Source organism: Somniosus microcephalus, unplaced genomic scaffold (assembly GCF_052327205.1).
Source record: "Somniosus microcephalus isolate GS21.2 unplaced genomic scaffold, FLI_Smic_1.0 unresolved_chr1, whole genome shotgun sequence".
NCBI lineage: Eukaryota > Metazoa > Chordata > Chondrichthyes > Squaliformes > Somniosidae > Somniosus > Somniosus microcephalus.
The window spans coordinates 103,420,335-103,441,119 of NW_028225179.1; the positions used below are offsets into that span (position 1 = coordinate 103,420,335).

General features: G+C 47.6%; 1 pseudogene; it reads left to right on the forward strand.

Moving 5' to 3' along the window:
- The first annotated feature begins 612 nt into the window (after nt 1-612).
- Nucleotides 613-19,521, forward strand: LOC147095674 (uncharacterized; annotated as a pseudogene).
- The last annotated feature ends 1,264 nt before the right edge of the window (nt 19,522-20,785 follow it).

A 20,785-nucleotide genomic window follows, 5' to 3' on the forward strand; every position in this document is an offset into this window, starting at 1 on the left:
AGTTTGATGCTTGACCTTCTTGTAGGCGTGAACAATTCACAAACAAAGCCTGCTGGTGTGAAGAGTGCTGGTCAATTCTGTTAAACCCTGTAATATGTGCAAACAGGAGGACTGCCCAGGTTGTGACTGGGACACAAAGCTTACGAAGAGAAAACGCTTGTTCTACTGATGTCAGGACAGAGCTAGCATAAGCAACGAGGTATATGTACTCCGTGAGATAAGGCAGTGGATATCACAGTAGAGGAGCAGGAGATTTCTGAATGGAATGGGTATGTGGGATCTGGAGAATCCAGGCAGGGTGCCTGAGTCAGTGCCGCCTTTTAACAGCAAGAAGGCATCTTGCCCGGCTGCAGTCCACCACCTTTTTCCTTTTTCAGAGGAAAATCTAATGGTTTTGTCATATCTGCAAATTTAGGAATGAATTGTTGGGGTGTATTCAAGAAGCCCTAAAAATTGTCCCAAGTGTGTTTAGGTCACAGGGTGGAGGTAACTTTAATATATGGGAGTGGGCATCCACTGTGTGCGGAAACATTGTGGTCAGGAATAGGCACTGAATGGGTTAAAAACTAGGCCATTGACAGGCTGAGTTTTAGCCCAGCTTGTGACCGTGCTATGAATAAATGTGGTAAGACTTGGAGATGTTCCTCCAGCGTCCTGTGGGTACAAGCAGGTTGTCAACATAAAACAGAACACCGGGCTCTAACTGAGGGCTCTAAAGTAGATTCCAGCAATGAGTGAAACTAGTCAAGTTGTTTGTATTCACTGACTTGAGTCCTGAAATGTGGAACTAATAGTAATAAATGTTAGCATAATTTCTTTACACTGAGAACTGGAACTAGCAAGAGTTTTACAGTAAATATTCAGGCAGAGTTGAAGATCTGATCTTAAATTCTCAGTGACTGGGAGAAGCATGTGAACCACGCTGGCCCCTCCTTTTCCTGTGGGTTTTATGCTGGTTTAATGCTCACTGTGGATTTATGAAAACTGCTGAAATCAACTTAATGTGAGGAAAGATCAGCGCACGGTTAAAAAGTCACCGGCATGGTTTGCCCAATCAAGCGCAGATGAGTTCTGGCAAATTTCCGCTTCAATAGATCGAGTTTACTCAGCTTTAATTTTAACTAAAACGCCATTTTTTAACCAGTTTAGACGCACGGGTTTTTAAAAATTGCCCCATTACTAGTTTCACAGAGATGAGTATACGACTTATTCACTGGTATCCTCGCTATCTTAAGTCACCACAGCACAGGTACAATGTATAACGACAAGTAAAAGGCTTCCAAAATTGGAAGATTTATTAAAAAAAAGCACCTAACTTGCATCCTCAAGAAATGCAAACCTGATAAAATATTTTGTATCCTTTACCTTTAGTTGATTATCATTATCACTATCGGTACCCATCATGTTTCTGTAAGCCTGTGTAGTACAATCCTTTTTAAAAATTCATTTATGGGATGTGGGTGTCGCTGGCGAGGCCAGTATTTATTACCCATCCCTAATTGCCCTTGAGAAGGTGGTGCTGAGCTGCCGCCTTGAACCGCTGCAGTCCGTGTGGTGAAACTACTCCACAGCGCTGTTAGGGAGCGTATTGAGGAAAATAAAATTAAAATAAAGAAAAGTCTTGCATTTATAGAGCGCCTTTCACAACCTCAGGACATCCTAAAGTGCTTTACAGCCAATGAAATACTTTTGAAATGTAGTCACTGTTGTAATGTAGGAAACGCAGCAGCCAATTTGCGCACAGCAAGCTCCCACAAACAGCAATGTGATAATGACCAGATAATCTGTTTTTTAAGTGATGTTGGTTGAGGGATAAACATTGCCGAGGACACCGGGGAGAACTCCCTTGCTCCTCTTTGAATAGTGCCAGGGGAAGTTTTACATCCACCTGAGAGGACAGACGGGGCCTCGGTTTAACGTCTGATCTGAAAGACGCACCTCCGACACTGGAGGGGAGTTTGCTGCCAACTGAGCCACGGCTGACACCGGCTTTGAAATTTGTTTGTGCATCTCAGTAAAATGAGAAAAGTATTTTCGAGCCCAGCACCGTGCACATATAGGGACATACCAATGTGTTTAATGTGTGTGGATATAAACGTTGCACATTATTTCAGGTTGAATCCCAAAATTATTATTTTTTGATGGGAGGTGGAAGGAAGAAAATCGGAATAGAGAAGTTGAGAATCAGGAGCTGAACAAACCAGTAATTGTACCCTTGGAGCAGAGGGAGCTCATTCTAGCAGCACACAGACTCCCCACACACCAAAGCTCGTCTTTGTTCAAATGATATCTGATCCATGAGACACCTGCTGTGCAGCTGTTCAATGGGGAGGTGTTAAACCCTTCAACACCTGATTTACTTGGATCTTACTTTGAGTAGAGAAGATTGAGGGGTGTTTGTTTAAGATGATTTAAGGACTTGATCAGGTAGAGAGAGAGAAACTATTTCCTCTGATGGGGAGGGTCTAGAACAAGGGGGCTTAACCTCAACTTTAGAGCCAGGCTGTTAAGCGGTGATGATAGCAAAATACTGCAGATGCTGGAAATCCGAAATAACAACAGAAAATGCTGGAAAAACTCAGCAGGCCAGGCAACATCCGTGGAGAGAAAATAGAGTCAACGTTTCGGGTGAAAACCCTTTGTCAAGACTGTTAAGGGGTGATGTCAGGAAGCACTTCTTCACACAAAGGGCAGTGGAAATCTGGAACTCTCCTCCCAAAAAAGCTGTTGAGGCTGGGGGTAAATTGAAAATTTCAAAGCTGAGATTGGTCGATTTTTGTTAGGCAAGGGTATTAAGGGTTACAGAACCAAGGGGGGTAGATTGGGTTAAGATGCGGATCAGCCATGATCTAATTGAATGGGGCAGAACAGGCTCGAGGGGCTGAATGGCCTCCTCCTGTTCCTATGTTCAATTTAACCAGTTTCTTCTTTCCTCCTTCCAAGTTATCATTATTTAATTGTGTTTTTACTAACTGTTATTCCAAGTCTCCCTTTTGCTGTGTGAGATCATTTGTCCTCTTTTCTCACTCCTGGATCTCATTTTGTAATCTCTGTGGTTCTCCACCATACTCAGTCCTACACTGATTATTTTCTTCTTGTAACACAATTGCTTGTTTCATTTTACTTTCACCTACTTCATCCTTTATGTTCAGTAAAAAAATTAATTCCAAGTTTTCCGTCTCCTTTCTTGGATCTAATAAATCTACCGGGCCTTGTCATTTCCTTTTATCTTGTTTTTAGCCGTCCTCAAGGTCCTTGTGCTTATTATTTTTCAGCAGTTCACGATTGATATCTCATTGGAGCCGTTCTAACCGCTGCCCACATCGTTCCTCTGCAAGTCCATTCCCTTTTTATTACCAGGGTGTTTAACCCTTTCCATGTAATTCAGGTTTTTTTCAGAAACTTAATTTTAGTTAGCACAGCACGATTCACCATAATCATGCATTGCTAATGATATAGAACACTCTCAGTAATTACATCCCTGCACCCTGCCGACCATTACTAATGGCAATCCTCTGGAAATTAAATACTTGACACAGGAGGTTCGCCATTTCTCTATCCAATACTAAAGTCCATTCCTCGATCTTGTACTCTAAAGTAACTTCTGTCACCCTCGGGTATGCCTTCCCTCACCTCCTCCCCCCTCCTGCAGTATTTCTGTAAGTTCATACTTTCCTTCCTATCGCATAGACTTGGCTCATTGCCATGGTAGGTGAATCCAATTGGTGTGATCGAACCATTTTTGTAGGTTAGTAACCAAGGCCTTCATCACACATTGTACATTCTGAATCACAATGCCTCGATAGCCATGGGTCAAGACTTCTGCTGGTGGTCACCAACGGAGATTTTGCCGCCTTGGGGTTGGGTTTACTTGGACACATATCAGGGACTGAATACACTGTGTCTGTTTGTCCCTGGCCATTCCTGCTCACCAGCCTTTTTAGTGTATTATTGATCCCTTGATACCCTGCTGTGGGTGCCTCATGTACCACATATAATAATACAGCTCATTGTTTCTCAGGGCCGACCTGGCCTAGAAATTGGTTTGCCTGAAAATGGGCGCGGGGATTGTGATGCACTAGCTGGACCACATCAAGCACTATTGGGTTCTGCTCTCCTCTGCCAAAACTGATCAGTACTCCAGGATCATCCTGCAATGCAAAGATAACCCCCGGCTTCTCTTCTCCGCTAACAACCGTCTTAAACCCCTCTCCCCTGCCCCCTCCACCCTCCCCTCCAACAACAAGTGCGAGGAGCTCGAGCACTTCTTTGTCATTAAGGTTGAGACCATCCGTTCAGCTGCCTCTGCCACTTCCTTCACCTCCCCTTGCCCTCTGAGCCGAGCTTTCCACAAGGTTCAATCCCCCGGCCCCAGCATTGAACTTGCACCTTCCTCTACTTTCTCTCCAATCTCCCCTCATGGTGTCTCCGAGCTCATTTTCTACAGGAGACCCTGCTCTTGCTCTCTCGACCCTATTCCAACTAAACTGCTAATCACCCAACTTATGTTTCTGACCCCAATGCTAGTTGACATTGTAAATGGCTCCCCCTTCTCATAACATAAGAAATAGGAGCAGGAGTAGGCCATTTAGCCCTTCGAGCCTACTCCGCCATTCAATGAGATCATGGCTGATCTTCTGCCTCAACTCCATTCACCGGCCCTATCACCGTATCCCTTGATTCCCTTACTAGTCAGAAATGTGTTAACTTCTGTTTTGAATATACCCAATGACTGATCCTCCACAGCCCTCTGGGGTAAGAATTCCAAAGATTCACCACCCTGTGTCAAGAAATTTCTTCTCATCTCAGTCCTGAATGGCCTACCCTTTATCCTGAGGCAGTGGTCCCTGGTTCTAGACTCCCCAGCCAAGGGAAACATTCTCCCAGCATCCATCCTACCAAGCCCTATAATAATTTTGTATGCTTCAATGAGATCCCCTCTCATTCTTCTGAATTCAAGAGAATACAGGCCTAGTTTACTCAATCTCGTCTCATACGACAGTCCCGCCATCCCAGGAATCAATCGTGTGAACCTTCGTTGCACTCCCTCTATGTCAAGTATATCCTTCCTTAGGTAAGGAGACCAAAATTGTACACAGTACTCCAGGTGTGGTCTCACCAAGGTCCTATATAATTGGAGTAAGACTTCTTTACTCAAATCCTCTTGTAATGAAGGGCAGCATTCCATTTGCCTTCCTAATGACTTGCTGCACCTGCACATTCACTTTCAGTGACTCATGTACAAGGACACCCAGGTCCCTTTGAGCATCTGCATTCCCCAGTCTTTCACCATTTAGGAACTACTCTGCCTTTCTGTTTTTTTCTCCCAAAGTGGATAACTTCACCCTTATCCACATTATATTCCATCTGCCATGTTATTGCCCACTCACTGAGCCTGTCGAGATCCCCTTGAAGCCTCTTCACATCCTCTTCACAACTGACTCTGCCACCTAGCTTTGTATCATCAGCAAATTTGGAAATTTAGTCCCCTCATCCAAATCATTGATATAGATTGTGAATAGCTGTCCCCCTCTCTTTCAAAACTACCGTCATCAACCCTATCCTCATAAAACCCACTTTTGATCCCTCTGTCCTTGTAAACTACCACCCCACCTTAAACCTCTCTCTTTCTCCAGTGTTCTAAAACATGTTGTCACCTCCCAAATCTGATCCCTGATTTCTTGCACTCCATGTTTGAATCTCTCCAGTCAGGTTTTGGCACCCACCAGTGCACTGAAATTACCCTAAAAAAGGGTCACAATTGACATCCTCATTGACTGTCACCATGGTGCATTATCCCTCCTTGTCCTGTCTGCAGCCTTTGACATGTTTAGCCACATCATCCTCCTCGAATGCCTTTCCTCCTTTGTCCAACTCCGTAGGACTGCCTTCACTTGGTTCCATTCTTACCTATTCCCTAATAGCCAGAGAATCTCCTGCATTCGCTTCTCTTCCCGTCCCCACACCTGTTCTTCTGCAGTTCCCTAAAAATCAGTCATGGCCTTCTTATGCTCTCTTCCCAGTACATTGGTAACACAAAGCTATTGATACCAGATTATCTCCCTGCAGTCACCTGACTAATTTACTATATCTTCTCAGGGATGGTTAATGAGGTAATGTTTCCAGTTGTTTCAGGTTTAACTTACATAGCCGTTGCAGAATAAGTAAAAGCTCACAAATAAATACAGAAAATGCTGGAAATACTCAGCAGGTCAGGCAGCATCTGTGGAGAGAGAAACAGAGTTAACGTTTCAGGTCGATGATGCTTCATCTGTGGAGTTTCTCTCTCCACAGATGCTGCCTGACCTGCTGAATATTTCCAGCATTTTCTGTTTTTATTTCAGATTTCCAGCATCCGCAGTATTTTGCTTTTGTATTGGAAGTAAAGGCTCACCATGCTGTTCTACCTGTTACACCTGTACTTACATTTCCCCACTTTGAGGTTCGAAAAGAACTTTCTTTTACGGCCTCGAAGCCTACTTTCTAGTCAGAGCTAACATTTCCATCGTTTACAACTGCTCGTAAGGCTTCTGTCTGGAGGGTAATGTTTACTTGAATTGCTGTAACATTGTGGGTCCCAACAGGCAGTAATATTTGTTCCCAATTTTAGTCTCTGGTTGGTGTAAGGCAAAACGTTGACCGCCACACCGAGCATGAAGTGTCTGCATGCGTGTAGTGCTTCTCATTAGTTGTAACACAAACCTTCCTCTCTTCAAATATACAACGTTGGTCCTCTTAGAATTCCATCAAGACAATTTGGGGATTCTTCATCCAGGGTGAAACCACAGGCTGGCCGCGTGCTTTGTAAAACATCACATCTGCACAACCAGGCCCCACTTCTGGAACAGCACGAAGTGTCCGCTTCATTCCCGAACCTCCTTTTCCATTTACTGATCTCTTTGGGTAATTCACAAAGTCCTTCTGCATTTCATCCTCCAACAAACCTATCAAATCCACTTTAAATACTTCCATCGGTCTTAGCAGCAGATAGCAATGGTATTGTCATTATCACAGGGATCAGTCCCACAATAATGTCACACTGCTGGCAAGGCCTCCTGGCATAATACAGCCATCTGAACCTTCACACCTTCAACCAATCCATATACCCATCCAATTCCCAGATGCTCAATTGCTTGTCTAATATATAATATGGGATCCAATTATTTTCTATATCACTTAACTCCATTTGAACCTGATTCTGCACATACCCTCCATACATTGCCTTTGATACCAGTTGCTCCTTATAGCCTATGATGTTTTGAATAATTACCGTATTACATTATTGCAAACCTGTCCCAACCCTTCTGCCAGTTCTTTTATTGAAACCAGGGACTCTCCTTCTGAGAAGGGCAAAGAGAGAGAGCAAGAGAAAAGATTAGCAGGTAACATAAAAGGGAACCCAAAAATCTTTTATAAACATATAAAAAGTAAAAGGATAGTTAAAGGAATGAAGGGGCCAATTAGGGACAAAAAGGAAATCTTCTTGGGGAATCAGAGGGCCTGACTGAGGTACTGAATGAGTACTTTGCATCTATCTTCACAAAATATAGAGGATATATGGGGGTATGGTAGCATAGTGGTTATGTTACTGGACTGATAATCCAGAGGCCTGCAACACCTTGACAGTCATATTCACAGAATCATACCTTTCAGCCAATGTCCCAGACTCCTCCATCACATCCCTGGGTATGTCCTGTCCCACCAGCAGGATAGACCCACCAGAGATGGCGGCACAGTGATATACAGTGTGAAGGGGATGGCCCTTGGAGACCTCAACATTGACTCTGATCCCCGTGAAGACTCATGGAAGCAGGTCAAACATGGACAAGGAAACCTCCTGCTGATTGCCACCGATTGCTCTCCCTCAGCTGATGAATCATGACTTGGAAGAAGCACTGGTAGCAATGGCACAGACTGTACTCTGGGTGGGGACTTCAATGTCCATCACCAAGAGTGGCTCGGTAGCATGACTACTGACCAAGCTGGCTGAGTCTTGAAGGAACCAACATAAGAGGAAAACCTACTTGACTTCGCCCTCACCAATCCACCTGTCAAAGATGCATCTGTCAATGACAGTATTGGTAGGAGTGACCACCACAGTCCTTGTAGACACAAAATCCCATCTTCACACTGAGGACACCCTCCACTGTGCTCAGTGGGTAGATTCAGAACAGATCTGGCAGCTCAAAACTTGGTATCCATGAGGCACTGTGGGTCATCAGCAGCAGCAGAATTGTTTTCCACCTCAATCTGTAACTTCATCGCTCGGCATATCCCTCACTCTGCCATTACCATCAAGCCAGCAGACCAACCCTGGTTCAATGAGGAGTGTAGGAGAGCATGCCAGGAGCACCACCAGGCATACCTAAAAATGAGGTGCCAACCTGGTGAAGCTACAACACAGGACTACATGTATACTAAACAGCAGAAGCACCATGCTATAGACCGGGCTAAGCGATCCACCAACCAATGAATCAGATCAAAGCTCTGCAGTCCTGCCACATCCAGTTGTGAATAGTGGTGGACAATTAAACAACTAACAGGAGGAGGAGGATCCATGAACATCCCCATCCTCAATGATGGTGGAGCTCAGCACGTGAGTGCCAAAGACAAGGCTGAAGTGTTTACAACAATCATCAGCCAGAATTGCTGAGCGGATGATCCATCTCGGCCTCCTCCTAAGGTCCCCACCATCACAGAAGCCAGTCTTCAGCCAATTCGATTCACTCCACGTGTTATCAATAAACGGCTGAGTGCATTGGATACAGCAAAGGCTATGGGCCCCGACAACATCCCAGGTGTAGTGCTGAAGACTTGTGCTCTAGAACTAGCTGTGCCTCTAGCCAAGCTGTTCCAGTATAGCTACAACACGGGCATCTACCCGACAAAGTGGAAAACTGCCCAGGTATGTCCTGTCCACAAAAAGCAGGACAAATCCAACCCGGCCAATTACCGCCCCATCAGCCTACATTCAATCATCAGCAAAGTGATGGAAGGTGTTGACGACACCTTCCATCAAGCGGCACTTACTCACCGATAAGCAGCTTACCACTGCTCAGTTTGGGTTCCGCCAGGACCACTCGGTTCCAGACCTCACTGCAGCCTTGGTCCAAACATGGACAAAAGAGCTGAATTCCAGAGGCAAGGTGAGAGTGACTGCCCTTGACATTAAGGCAGCATTTGACCAAGTGTGGAACAAGGAGCCCCAGTAAAAGCCAATGGGAATCAGGGGGAAAGCTCTCTACTGACTGGAGTCATACCTAGCACAAAGCAAGGTGGTTGTGGCTGATGAAGGCCAATCATCTTAGCCCCAGGATATCGTTACAGGAGTTCCTCAGGGCAGTGTCCTAGGCCCAATCATCTTGAGCTGCTTCATCAATGACCTTCCCTCCCTCATTAGGTCAGAAGTGGGATTGTTGGCTGCTGATTGCATAGCGTTCAGTTCCATTCGCAACTTCACAGATAATAAAGCAGTCCGTGCCCGCATGCAGCAAGCCCTGGACAACATTCAGGCTTGGGCTGATAAGTGGCAAGGAACATCTGTGCTGCACAAGTGCCAGGCAATCACCATCTCCAACAAGAGAAAGTGTAACCACCTCCCCTTGACATTCAACGGCATTACCATATCCGAGTCCCCCACCATCAACATCCTGGGGCTCACCATTGACCAGAAACTTAACTGTACCAGCAACATAAATACTGTGGCTGCAAGAGCAGGTCAGAGGCAGGGTATTCTGTGGTGAGTGACTCAGCTCCTGACTCCCCAAAGCCTTTCCACCATCTACAAGGCACAAGTCAGGATTGTGATGGCATACTCTCCACTTGCCTGGATGAGTGCAGCTCCAAAAACATCCAAGAAGATCGATACCATCCAGGACCAAGCAGCCCGCTTGATTGGCACCCCATCGACCAACGGCGTACCGTGGCTGCAGTGTGTACCATCTACAAGATGCATTGCAGCAACTCACCAAGGCTTCTTCGACAGCACCTCCCAAACCCGTGACCTCTACCGCCTAGAAGGACAAGGGCAGCAGGCGTATGGGAACACCACCACCTGCAAGTTCCCCTCCAAGTCACACACCATCCTGACTTGGAAATGTATCGCCGTTCCTTCATCGTCGCTGGGTCAAAGTCCTCGAACTCCAAACTTAATAGGACTGCGTGAGCACCTTCAGCACATGGACTGCAGCGATTCAAGAAGGTGGCTCACCACCACCTTCTCAAGGGCAATTAGGGATGGGCACCACTGCCCACAACCTGTGAATGAATAAAAAAATACTTTTCTTCTCAACCACTCCATGTGGTAGCACATTCTCACCACTCTCTGGGTAAAGAAGTTTCTTCTTAATTCCCTATTGGATTTATTAGCGACTCTCTTATATTTATGGCCCCCTAGTTCTGGTCTCGCCCACAAGTGGCAACAACTTCTCTTCGTCTACCCTATAGAACCCTTTCACATTTTATATTGGCGGCCTCCAGTTTTGCTCTTCCCCACAAGTTGAAACACTCTTTCTGTGTCTACTCGATTAAAACATAGAAACAAAGAAGATAGGAGCAGGAGTAGGCCATTCGGCCCTTCGAGCCTGCTCCGCCATTCAATGAGATCATGGCTGATCATTGAAATTCAGTACCCTGTCCCTGCCTTCTCCCCATATCCCTTGATCCCTTTAGCCTCAAGAAATATATCCAACTCTTTCTTGAATATATTTAATGAACTGGCCTCCACCGCCCTCTGTGGCAGAGAATTCCACAGGTTCACCACTCTCTGGGTGAAGAAATTCCTCCTCATTTCAGTCCTAAATGGCTTACCCCTTATCCTTAGACTATGACCCCTGGTTCTGGACTCCCTGGCCATCAGAAACATCCTTCCTGCATCTAGTCTGTCCAGGCCTGACAGAATTTTATAGGTTTCGATGAGATCCCCTCTCAATCTTCTAAACTCCAGTGAGTATAAGCCCAATCGACACATCTCTCCTCATACGTCATTCCTGCCATCCCAGGTATCAGCCTGGTGAATCTTCGCTGCACTCCTTCCATGGCAAGAATGTCCTTCCTCAGGTAAGGCGACCAAAACTGCACACAATACTCAAGGTGTGGTCTCACCAAGGCCCTGTACAACTGTAGCAAGACATCCTTGTTCCTGTACTCGATCCCTCTTGCTACGAAGGCCAACATACCATTTGCCTTCTTAACCGCCTGCTGCACCTGCATGCTTACCTTCAGCGACTGGTGTACAATAACACCCAGGTCTCTTTGCACTTCCCCTTCTCCCAATCTATTGCCATTCAAATAATAATCTGCCTTCCTGTTTTTGCCACCAAAGTGGATAACCTCACATTTATCCACATTATAGTGCATTTGCCATATTTCTGCCCAATCACCCAACCTGTCCAAATCGTACTGGAGTTTCACGACATCCTCCTCACAGCTTACCCTCCCACCCAGCTTTGTGTCGTCTGCAAATTTGGAGATATTACATCCAATTCCCTCGTCCAGATCATTAATATATATTGTGAACAGCTGAGGTCCTAGGACCAATCCTTGCGGTACCCCACTAGTCATTGCCTGCCACTCGGAAAACGACCCGTTTATTCCAACTCTTTGCTTTCTGTCCGCCAACCAGTTCTCAATCCAAGTCAATACCTTGCCCCTAATCCCATGTGCCTTAATTTTGCACGCTAATCTCTTATGTGGGACCTTATCGAAAGCCTGCTGAAAGTCCAAATACACCACATCCACTGGTTCTCCCTTATCTATTTTACCAGTTACATCCTCAAAAAATTCCAGTAGATTAGTCAAGCATGATTTACCTTTTGTAAATCCATGTTGACTTTGTCCGATCCTGTCACTGCTTTCCAAGTGCTCTGCTATTACATCTTTTATAATAGATTCTAGCATTTTCCCCACTACCGATGTCAGGCTTACCGGTCTGTAATTCCCCGTTTTCTCTCTACCACATTTTTTGAACAGTGGGGTAACATTAGCTACCCTCCAATCCATGGGTACTGTTCCAGAGTCTATCGAGTTCTGGACGATGACCAGCAATGCATCTACTATTTCTAGGGCCACTTCCTCAAGTACCCTGGGATGTAGATTATCATAATTTTAAAGACCTCTATTGTCACCCCTCAGCCTCCTCTTTTCAAGAGAAAAGACTCCCACCCTGTTCATCCTTTCCTGATAGGAGTAACCTCTCAGTTCTGGTATCATCCTTGTCAATCTTTTTGCACCCTTCCCAATGCCTCGATATCCTTTTTATAATATGGCAACCAGAACTGTACACACTATTCCGAGTGTGGTCTAACCAGGGTTCGATACACGTTCAGCATATTCATTGGAATTCTATCACTCTAGAAATAAACCCGAGAGCTTGGTTTGCTTTTTTATGGCCTTGTTAACCTGCGTGGCTCCTGGTACTCCCAGATCCCTTTGATCCTCTCTTCATGATGGGAGTTGATGGATAAATATTGGCCCTATGGACATCGGGGAGAAACCCTCCCTGCTCTTCGAAATAGTGATTGTGGGATCTTTTATGTTCGCCTGAGAGGGCAGACGGGGTTTAACGCCTCATCCGAAAGATGGCACCTCCGAGAGTGCAGCCCTCCCTCAGTATTGACACCGGGAGTGTCAGCCTGGATTATGGGGCTCAAATATCAGAGTATATACATCTACCTCTGACAGTGCAGCGCTACCTCAGTATTGGCACCAGGAGTGTTGGCATGGATTATGGGGCTTTAGTCCGAGAGTATGTATATCTACCTCCGACAGTGCAGCGCTCCCTCAGTACTGGGAAGTGTCGGTGTGTATTATGGGGCTCTAGTCCGAGAGTATATACATCTACCTCCGACAGTGCAGTGCTCCCTCAGTACTGGGGAGTGTCGGCGTGTATTATGGGGTTCAAGTCCTAGAGTATATACATCTACCTCCGACAGTGCAGCGCTCCCTCAGTTCTGGTGAGTGTCGGCGTGTATTATGGGGTTCAAGTCCTAGAGTATATACATCTACCTCCGACAGTGCAGCGCTCCCTCAGTACTGGGGAGTTTCGGCGTGTATTATGGGGCTCAAGTCCGAGAGTATAAGCATCTACCTCCGACCGTGCAGCGCTCCCTCAGTACTGGGGAGTGTCGGCGTGTATTATGGGGCTCAAGCCCGAGAGTATATACATCTACCTCCGACCGTGCAGCGCTCCCTCAGTACTGGGGAGTGTCGGCGTGGATTATGGGGCTCTAGTCCGAGAGTATATACATCTACCTCCGACCGTGCAGCGCTTTATCGGTAGTGGGGAGTGTCGGCGTGTATTATGGGGCTCTAGTCCGAGAGTATAGACACCTACTTCCGACAGTGCAGCGCTCCCTCAGTACTGGGGAGTGTCGGAGTGTATTATGGGGCTCTAGTCCGAGAGTATATACATCTACCTCTGACTGTGCAGCGCTCCCTCAGTACTGGGGAGTGTCGGCGTGTATTATGGGGTTCAAGTCCGTGAGTATATACATCTACCTCCGACAGTGCAGCACTCCCTCAGTACTGGGGTGTGTCGGCGTGGATTATGGGGCTTTGGTCCGAGAGTATATGATACATCTACCTCTGACAGTGCAGCGCTCCCTCAGTACTGTGGAGTGTCGGTGTGCATTATGGGGTTCAAGTCCGAGAGTATATACATCTATTTCCGACAGTGCGGTGCTCCCTCAGCACTGGGGAGTGTCGGCGTGGATTATGGGGCTCAAGTCCGAGAGTATATACACCTACCTCCGACAGTGCAGCACTCCCTCAGTACTGGGGAGTTTCGGTGTGTATTATGGGGTTCTAGTCCGAGAGTCTATACATCTACCTCCGACCGTGCAGCGCTCCCTCAGTACTGGCACCGGGGAGTGTCAGTCTGGATTATGGGCCTTAAATGTCTGGAGTGGGATTAAGGATGGGTTCTAATTTCAGGTAACTGCGCTTTAGAGATTTCGCTATAGTTTGTGAAGTTGTAAATATATTTTTCTAAGGCAGTCATACTCACCCAATCAGTGACTCGATCTCACCCTGGAAGTGGGATGTTAGTTAACTTAATAAAATGTTTGAGGAAGAGCTTGCATTAATTTAGCACCTTCCAAACAATCACGACATCTCACAATCCTTCACACACCTCGACTCACTCTGAGATACAGTCACTGTCAGTCTGTAAACAAACGAGGCAGCCATTTTGCGCACAGCAAGATCCCAACAACAGCCATGAGACGAGTGACTCTCAGTTGATCGGTCGGCTGATGGAGAAATGTTTTCCCCAGGACACCGGTGAGAGCTTCTGTCTGCTCTTCTTCCAATAGTGGCCATGGGATATTTAACACCAACTTGAACAGGCAGACAGGGCCTCGGTTTATGTCCTCATCCGAAAGACGGAGTTTCCGAAACTGCAGCGCTCCCTCAGTACTGACTTCCCGAGAGTGCCGTGCTCCCTCAGCACAGACCCTCCTGAGAGTGCAGCTCTCCCTCAGTACTGCCCCCTCCGACAGTGCAGCGCTCCCTCAACACAGACCCTCCGAGAGTGCAGCTGTCCCTCAGTACTGCCCCCTCCGACAGTGCAGCGCTCCCTCAACACAGACCCTCCGAGAGTGCAGCTCTCCCTCAGTACTGCCCCCTCCGACAGTGTAGCGCTCCCTCAGCACAGACCCTCCGAGAGTGCAGCTCTCCCTCAGTAGTGCCCCTCCGACAATGCAGCTCTCCCTCAGTAGTGCCCTTCCGAGAGTGCAGCGCTCCCTCAGTACTGCCCCTTCGCTAGTGCAGCACTCCCTCAACACAGACTCTTTGACAGTGCAGTGCTCCCTCAGTACTGCCCCTCCAACAGTGCAGCCCTCCCAGTACTGCCCCTTCGACAGTGCAACCCTCCCAGTACTGCCTCTGACAGTGCAGCCCTTACAGTACTTCCTCTGACAGTGCAGCCCTCCCAGTACTGCCCCTCCGACAGTGCAGCCCTCCCAGTACTCGCACTGGGACTGTCGTCATGGATTTTGGGCTTACTTATAAATAAACTCCTCAAAATAAAAGGCCTCACGACGTTGAATATAGATGTTCACAGATTTATTAAGCATAAAATTCTAAACAGGTTGCAGCTTCCAGCTCGACGTACTGGTTTGGGCCGGACTGTCACATTCCAAAGTAAACATTCCAACACCCACTTTTCAAATCTTCCGATGTGACACACCCCACGTTTCTGCATTATACAATACCATTACCTCTTCCCATGTCCCTGATCAATCACTCTAGTTTTAACAAGTTGCCTTTTTTACACATTCCCTGGCTGGCTCACACTCCCAGCCTCCCTCAGGCACTTCCTTCTCTTTAAGCTCTTGCTTCTCACAAAGCTGCCCGAATCTCGTCTCTTCTGCAGAACTTGTCCCTCCACTAAAGCTCTCTGACTCTCCACTTTCCATTAAACTAGGAAGACTTGTATTGATACAGCGCCTTTCACCACCTCACAATGCTTCACAGCCAACAAAGAGCTTTTTCAAGTGTCGTCACTGCTGTAATGTAGGAAATTAGGTTTTACTGTTTAAACCTGCTCGTCTCTGCTTCTATATTAATGAAGCTTGTCTCATGATTACACTTTATTCTAACAGAGACTCACTTAATAGGCGAAAGCTGAGAGTTAATATGAAGAGAAATCAATAGCAGGAGCATCCTAGCCACCCTTTGCTCACAGCAGAGCGATACATGTCTAGCGCATCGCTCTGAACTCACCCCCTCCAACAGCCCCCAGTACTACAGCCCAGGGTTACAAAGCTCACCGTTCACAGCAGAGCGATACATGTCTAGCGCATCGCTCTGAACTCACCCCCTCCAACAGCTCCCAGTACTACAGCCCAGGGTGACAAAGCTCACTGCTCACAGCAGAGTGATACATGTCTAGCGCATCGCTCTGAACTCACCCCCTCCAACAGTCCCCAGTACTACTACAGCCCAGGGTTACAAAGCTCACCGCTCACAGCAGGGCGATACACGTCTAGCGCATCGCTCTGAACTCACCCCCTCCAACAGCCCCCAGTACTACAGCCCAGGGTTACAAAAGCTCACCGCTCACAGCAGGGGGAGGGGCAGGGGTCAGCTATCCCAGGCAGTATCCAGCAGGTTGTGCAGAGAGAGAGAGAGTTACGCTTGTTATTAAATACATTCCCCATGTGTTTGGGGTTTGGTGCGGGGGGAGGTGAAGAGTTCAAGACTGCTCCACCGCTTCCAGCTATCCAGTTAGGCCATGAAATGAAACAGTCTTCAATCCTGCGGTCTCCATCCTCCGCTCACTCTCTCTTGCATCTCATTTTCGGATTCACTCCCACTTTCATCACTCGACTCCCCGGGATGGATGACAGGATTGAGTTAATCTGTTAATAGGAAGGAATATTTAAATATTAATATCTTTCCCCATTGACTACACCGCCTCTAGCCCTCCTTCACCTCCTAAGATTGAGACAGTGTCAAGGCCCCGGGGATAGAGTAATAACACTCACCATGTCCTCCACTACTCCACAGGGAGAGAGAGAGACACTGCGGGCTAAAAATTCGATTGCGCCCGTAGCGCCTGTTGTTTAGGCGCTACAGGTGCTGTTTTGGGTCTGATGCAGGCCGCGCGGACGCCATCTTGGTGAGGGTGCTAGAGTCGGCGCTGGGAGAGTGCACCAGAGGGATTTAGAATAGGCAGATCGTGACATCAATCAGCGTGCAACGTTGATTTGACACCACGCTACCATTTCATCCTCAACGCTGGAATGAACGCCCTGTGTTAACCTCGCACAGATGAACATGCATTCAGCAGCTGCAAGGACCCCCCACCAGCGATATTTGAAGGGATCATCAACCACTCTCTGGTGAGTTGCTGATTAATTTCTACTGGCTCTGTGTAAGTTTGTGGAAGTGTTTGGAGCTTTCTAGAGTTCTTTAAAGTTAGTGCGGTGACAGGGCGTGGTGCTCCAAGTGGAGAAGGCCTTGCTTCTGACTTCAAGGGTTCTGGTCAGACCACTTGCTCCCAGTCATGGGTTCCCTCGTTGTCATCCCCGTTGGCCTGCAGCATGACACGGAGATGGAGCAGAGGCAGCAAAGAAGAGGACAAGCTGCTCGCAGAGGGAGGAGGGGGAGAAGGGCTCTCAGCTGGTCACCTTACCCACCTAGCGTCTTCCGAGAGCAATTCTCTTACTTCAGCCTTAACCAGGAGCAGTGTGTGAGGCGTCTGTGCTTTACAATGGAGGTGCTCACAGAACAATGCTACCTCTTGCAACAAGACCTGCAGCCTCACACCAGGGCAAGGACAGCACTGCCAGTGGCTGTGAAGGTGACTGTGGCCCTGAATTTCTTTGCGTCGTGATCCTTCCAGGCTGGAGCAGGCAACATCTGTAACATCTCCCAGTTCGCCGTCCACTACTGCATAAGAGAGGTGACAGACTCTCTCTGTCAGGAGAGGGGACTTCATTGTCTTCTCCCTGACCCGTGAGAAGCAGTCGGAGCTTGCACGTGGCTTTGCCAGGATAGCAGGCTTCCCCATGGTGCAGAGCGCTATCGACTGCATGCAATTGGCTTTGCAGGTGCCGCATTTAAATGCTGAGATTTACCGCAACCGCAAAGGTTAGTGTGCAGTTGGTGTGCGACCATGCTCAGCACATCATGAGCATGTGTATAGATTCGTCGTAGTCTGCTGTATGCTACAGAACCGCGCCATCATGAGAGCCCAGCCCTTGCCACCACGCATAGGGCAACCAGCTGAGGAGGAGGAGGAACAGGACGAAGAGGAGGAAGTGGAGGAAACGTAAGAGGAGGAAGCCAAAGGGAGGAGGCAACCCAGACAGCCCCTTTCTGACTGGGCTGTCCGTGATCGACTCATCCGACTACGGTATGAGTGAACACAACCCCAATTCCTCATTCAACAGTAGTCCCATAACTTATCTTCTCTCTGTTACTGACCATCGCAGCGTCCTCTTGGCCACAATGCTGAAATAAGAGCCACCACTAAAGAAACATTCCAATCCAACTTCATCCATCAATCCATCCAGCAGAACATAACAAATTCAACTAATCACCCTGGTACATTCCCTTAGAGCCTGTCTTCAGTGTGCCTTTACCTGTCCTAGTGCTCCTACGAGGTGCTACCCCAATCGCTGCAGCACGGCTGGTGGAAAGCTGCTGACTTTTAGTGGGGGAAACTGTAGATGGCCTTGCAGGACAACCTCGAGCACCTCTAGGCCTAGAAGGCCCGGCTGTGGACTGCCCCACCTCGGCATGTGTGGCAGCAGTCTGGGCTGGCTGACTGTAAGGCATCAGCAAGGGCACTGGCGGAGTGGCAGTGGTGGGAGGATGAATGCTGAGAGGGGACAGCAGGTTCTTGCTCCACAGAGCCACTGCCACTTCCCCGGGACGGAGAACAGATTGCTGGACTGCTGTGACCCCCTGCAAACTCCTTTCCACATGGGCCACAGTGCCAGCAGTCCGAGCATGGGTGGCAGCAAGCTGAGCCTGCATGAGAGCAGTCTGAGCTTCCACTGTAGCCATCAGACGCTGTATAATGGTTGGGTCCACAAGTGCGCTAATGGATCTGCCCACCCCTTCCATGCTGGAATGGATGGACTCCAACCTCTGTGTAAAAACCTGTGCACGTTTGGTGCCGGACTCCTCCATGCTCCTTGACATTGCACTCAGGCTTTCTAGCAGGCCTGCCAATGCACCAAGCATTTTGTTGAGCAAACCCATCAGCGTTCTTCTGTACGATAGCAAAATACTGCAGATGCTGGAAATCCGAAATAACAACAGAAAATGCTGGAAAAACTCAGCAGGCCAGGCAACATCCGTGGAGAGAAAATAGAGTCAACGTTTCGGGTGAAAACCCTTTGTCAAGACTGTTAAGGGGTGATGTCAGGAAGCACTTCTTCACACAAAGGGCAGTGGAAACCTGGAACTCTCCCCCCAAAAAGCTGTTGAGGCTGGGGGTAAATTGAAAATTTCAAAGCTGAGATTGGTCGATTTTTGTCAGGCAAGGGTATTAAGGGTTACAGAACCAAGGGGGGTAGATTGGGTTAAGATGCGGATCAGCCATGATCTAATTGAATGGGGCGGAACAGGCTCGAGGGGCTGAATGGCCTCCTCCTGTTCCTATGTTCAATTTAACCAGTTTCTTCTTTTCTCCTTCCAAGTTATCATTATTCAATTGTGTTTTTACTAACTGTTATTCCAAGTCTCCCTTTTGCTGTGTGAGATCATTTGTCCTCTTTTCTCACTCCTGGATCTCATTTTGTAATCTCTGTGGTTCTCCACCATACTCAGTCCTACACTGATTATTTTCTTCTGTAACACAATTGCTTGTCTTTTTTTTACTTTCACCTACTTCATCCTTTATGTTCAGTAAAAAATTAATTCCGAGTTTTCCGTCTCCTTTCTTGGCTCTAATAAATCTACTGGGCCTTGTCATTTCCTTTTATCTTGTTTTTAGCCGTCCTCAAGGTCCTTGTGCTTATTATTTTTCAGCAGTTCACGATTGATATCTCATTGGAGCCGTTCTAACCGCTGCCCACATCATTCCTCTGCAAGTCCATTCCCTTTTTATTACCAGGGTGTTTAACCCTTTCCATGTAGTTCAGGTTTTTTTCAGAAACTTAATTTTAGTTAGCACAGCACGATTCACCATAATCATGCATTGCTAATGATATAGAACACTCAGTAATCGCATCCCTGCACCCTGCCGACCATTACTAATGGCAATCCTCTGGAAATTAAATACTTGACGCAGAAGGTTCGCCATTTCTCTATCCAATACTAAAGTCTGTTCCTGGATCTCGTACTCTAAAGTAACTTCTGTCACCCTCGGGTATGCCTTCCCTCACCTCCTCCCCCCTCCCGCAGTATTTCTGTAAGTTCGTACTTTCCTTCCTATCCCATAGACTTGGCTCATTGCCGTGATAGGTGAATCCAATTGGTGTGATCGATCCATTTTTGTAGGTTAGTAACCACATATTGTACATTCTAAATCATAATGCCTCGATAGCCATGGGTCAAGACTCCTGCTGGTAGTCACCAATGGAGATTTTGCCTTCACAGAATCACAGAAACCCCACAGTGCAGATAGAGGCCATTTCGGCCCATCGAGCCTGCACCGACACATATCCCACCCGATCCCCGTAACCCCTACACCAACACATATCCCACCCTATCCCCGTAACTTCTTGGGGTTGGGTTTATTTGGACACATATCAGGGACTGAATACACTGGCCTAGAAATTCGGTATAGCCGCGTTTGGGGCGCTGGTCCTGGTGATGCGCAAAGTTTAGCGCCAGGTGCAATTTAGCGCCACCTAGCGCGATATTGGGTTGCAGCGCTCCTAAAGGTGATTGCGGCGCTAAATCAGGCGCTGCATGCTACTCCTAAGGCGCTAACCCGGCGGCGCAACCCAATTTTGCGGCGGCGGGGCGCAGCAAAGGTGCTTTCAATAATCACTTTCCCTGAGACACACTGGCGCCGGCCAGCTCTTAAAGGGGCAGGTCAATTGGCATCACCAGACACACTCACTGCCTTGTAGGCCTTCAAAGCGATGGGAGCCTACCTGTGGCGCACCAGCCTAGCAAGACATGGAAAGGGTGAGGCAGAGGGCAGAACGCCTCACTGATGGGGCATTGGATGCTTTGGTTGGCGCAGTGGAATCAAGGCCAAGGAAGATGGTCGTATTGTGATTTATGTTTTGGACAGTCTCCTGGGTGTGAGAAGCAGTTATGTGCCAGTGTATTAGTTTTGCTTTCTGTTGCCATAGCTTTCTCATGTTTGAAGGAACCA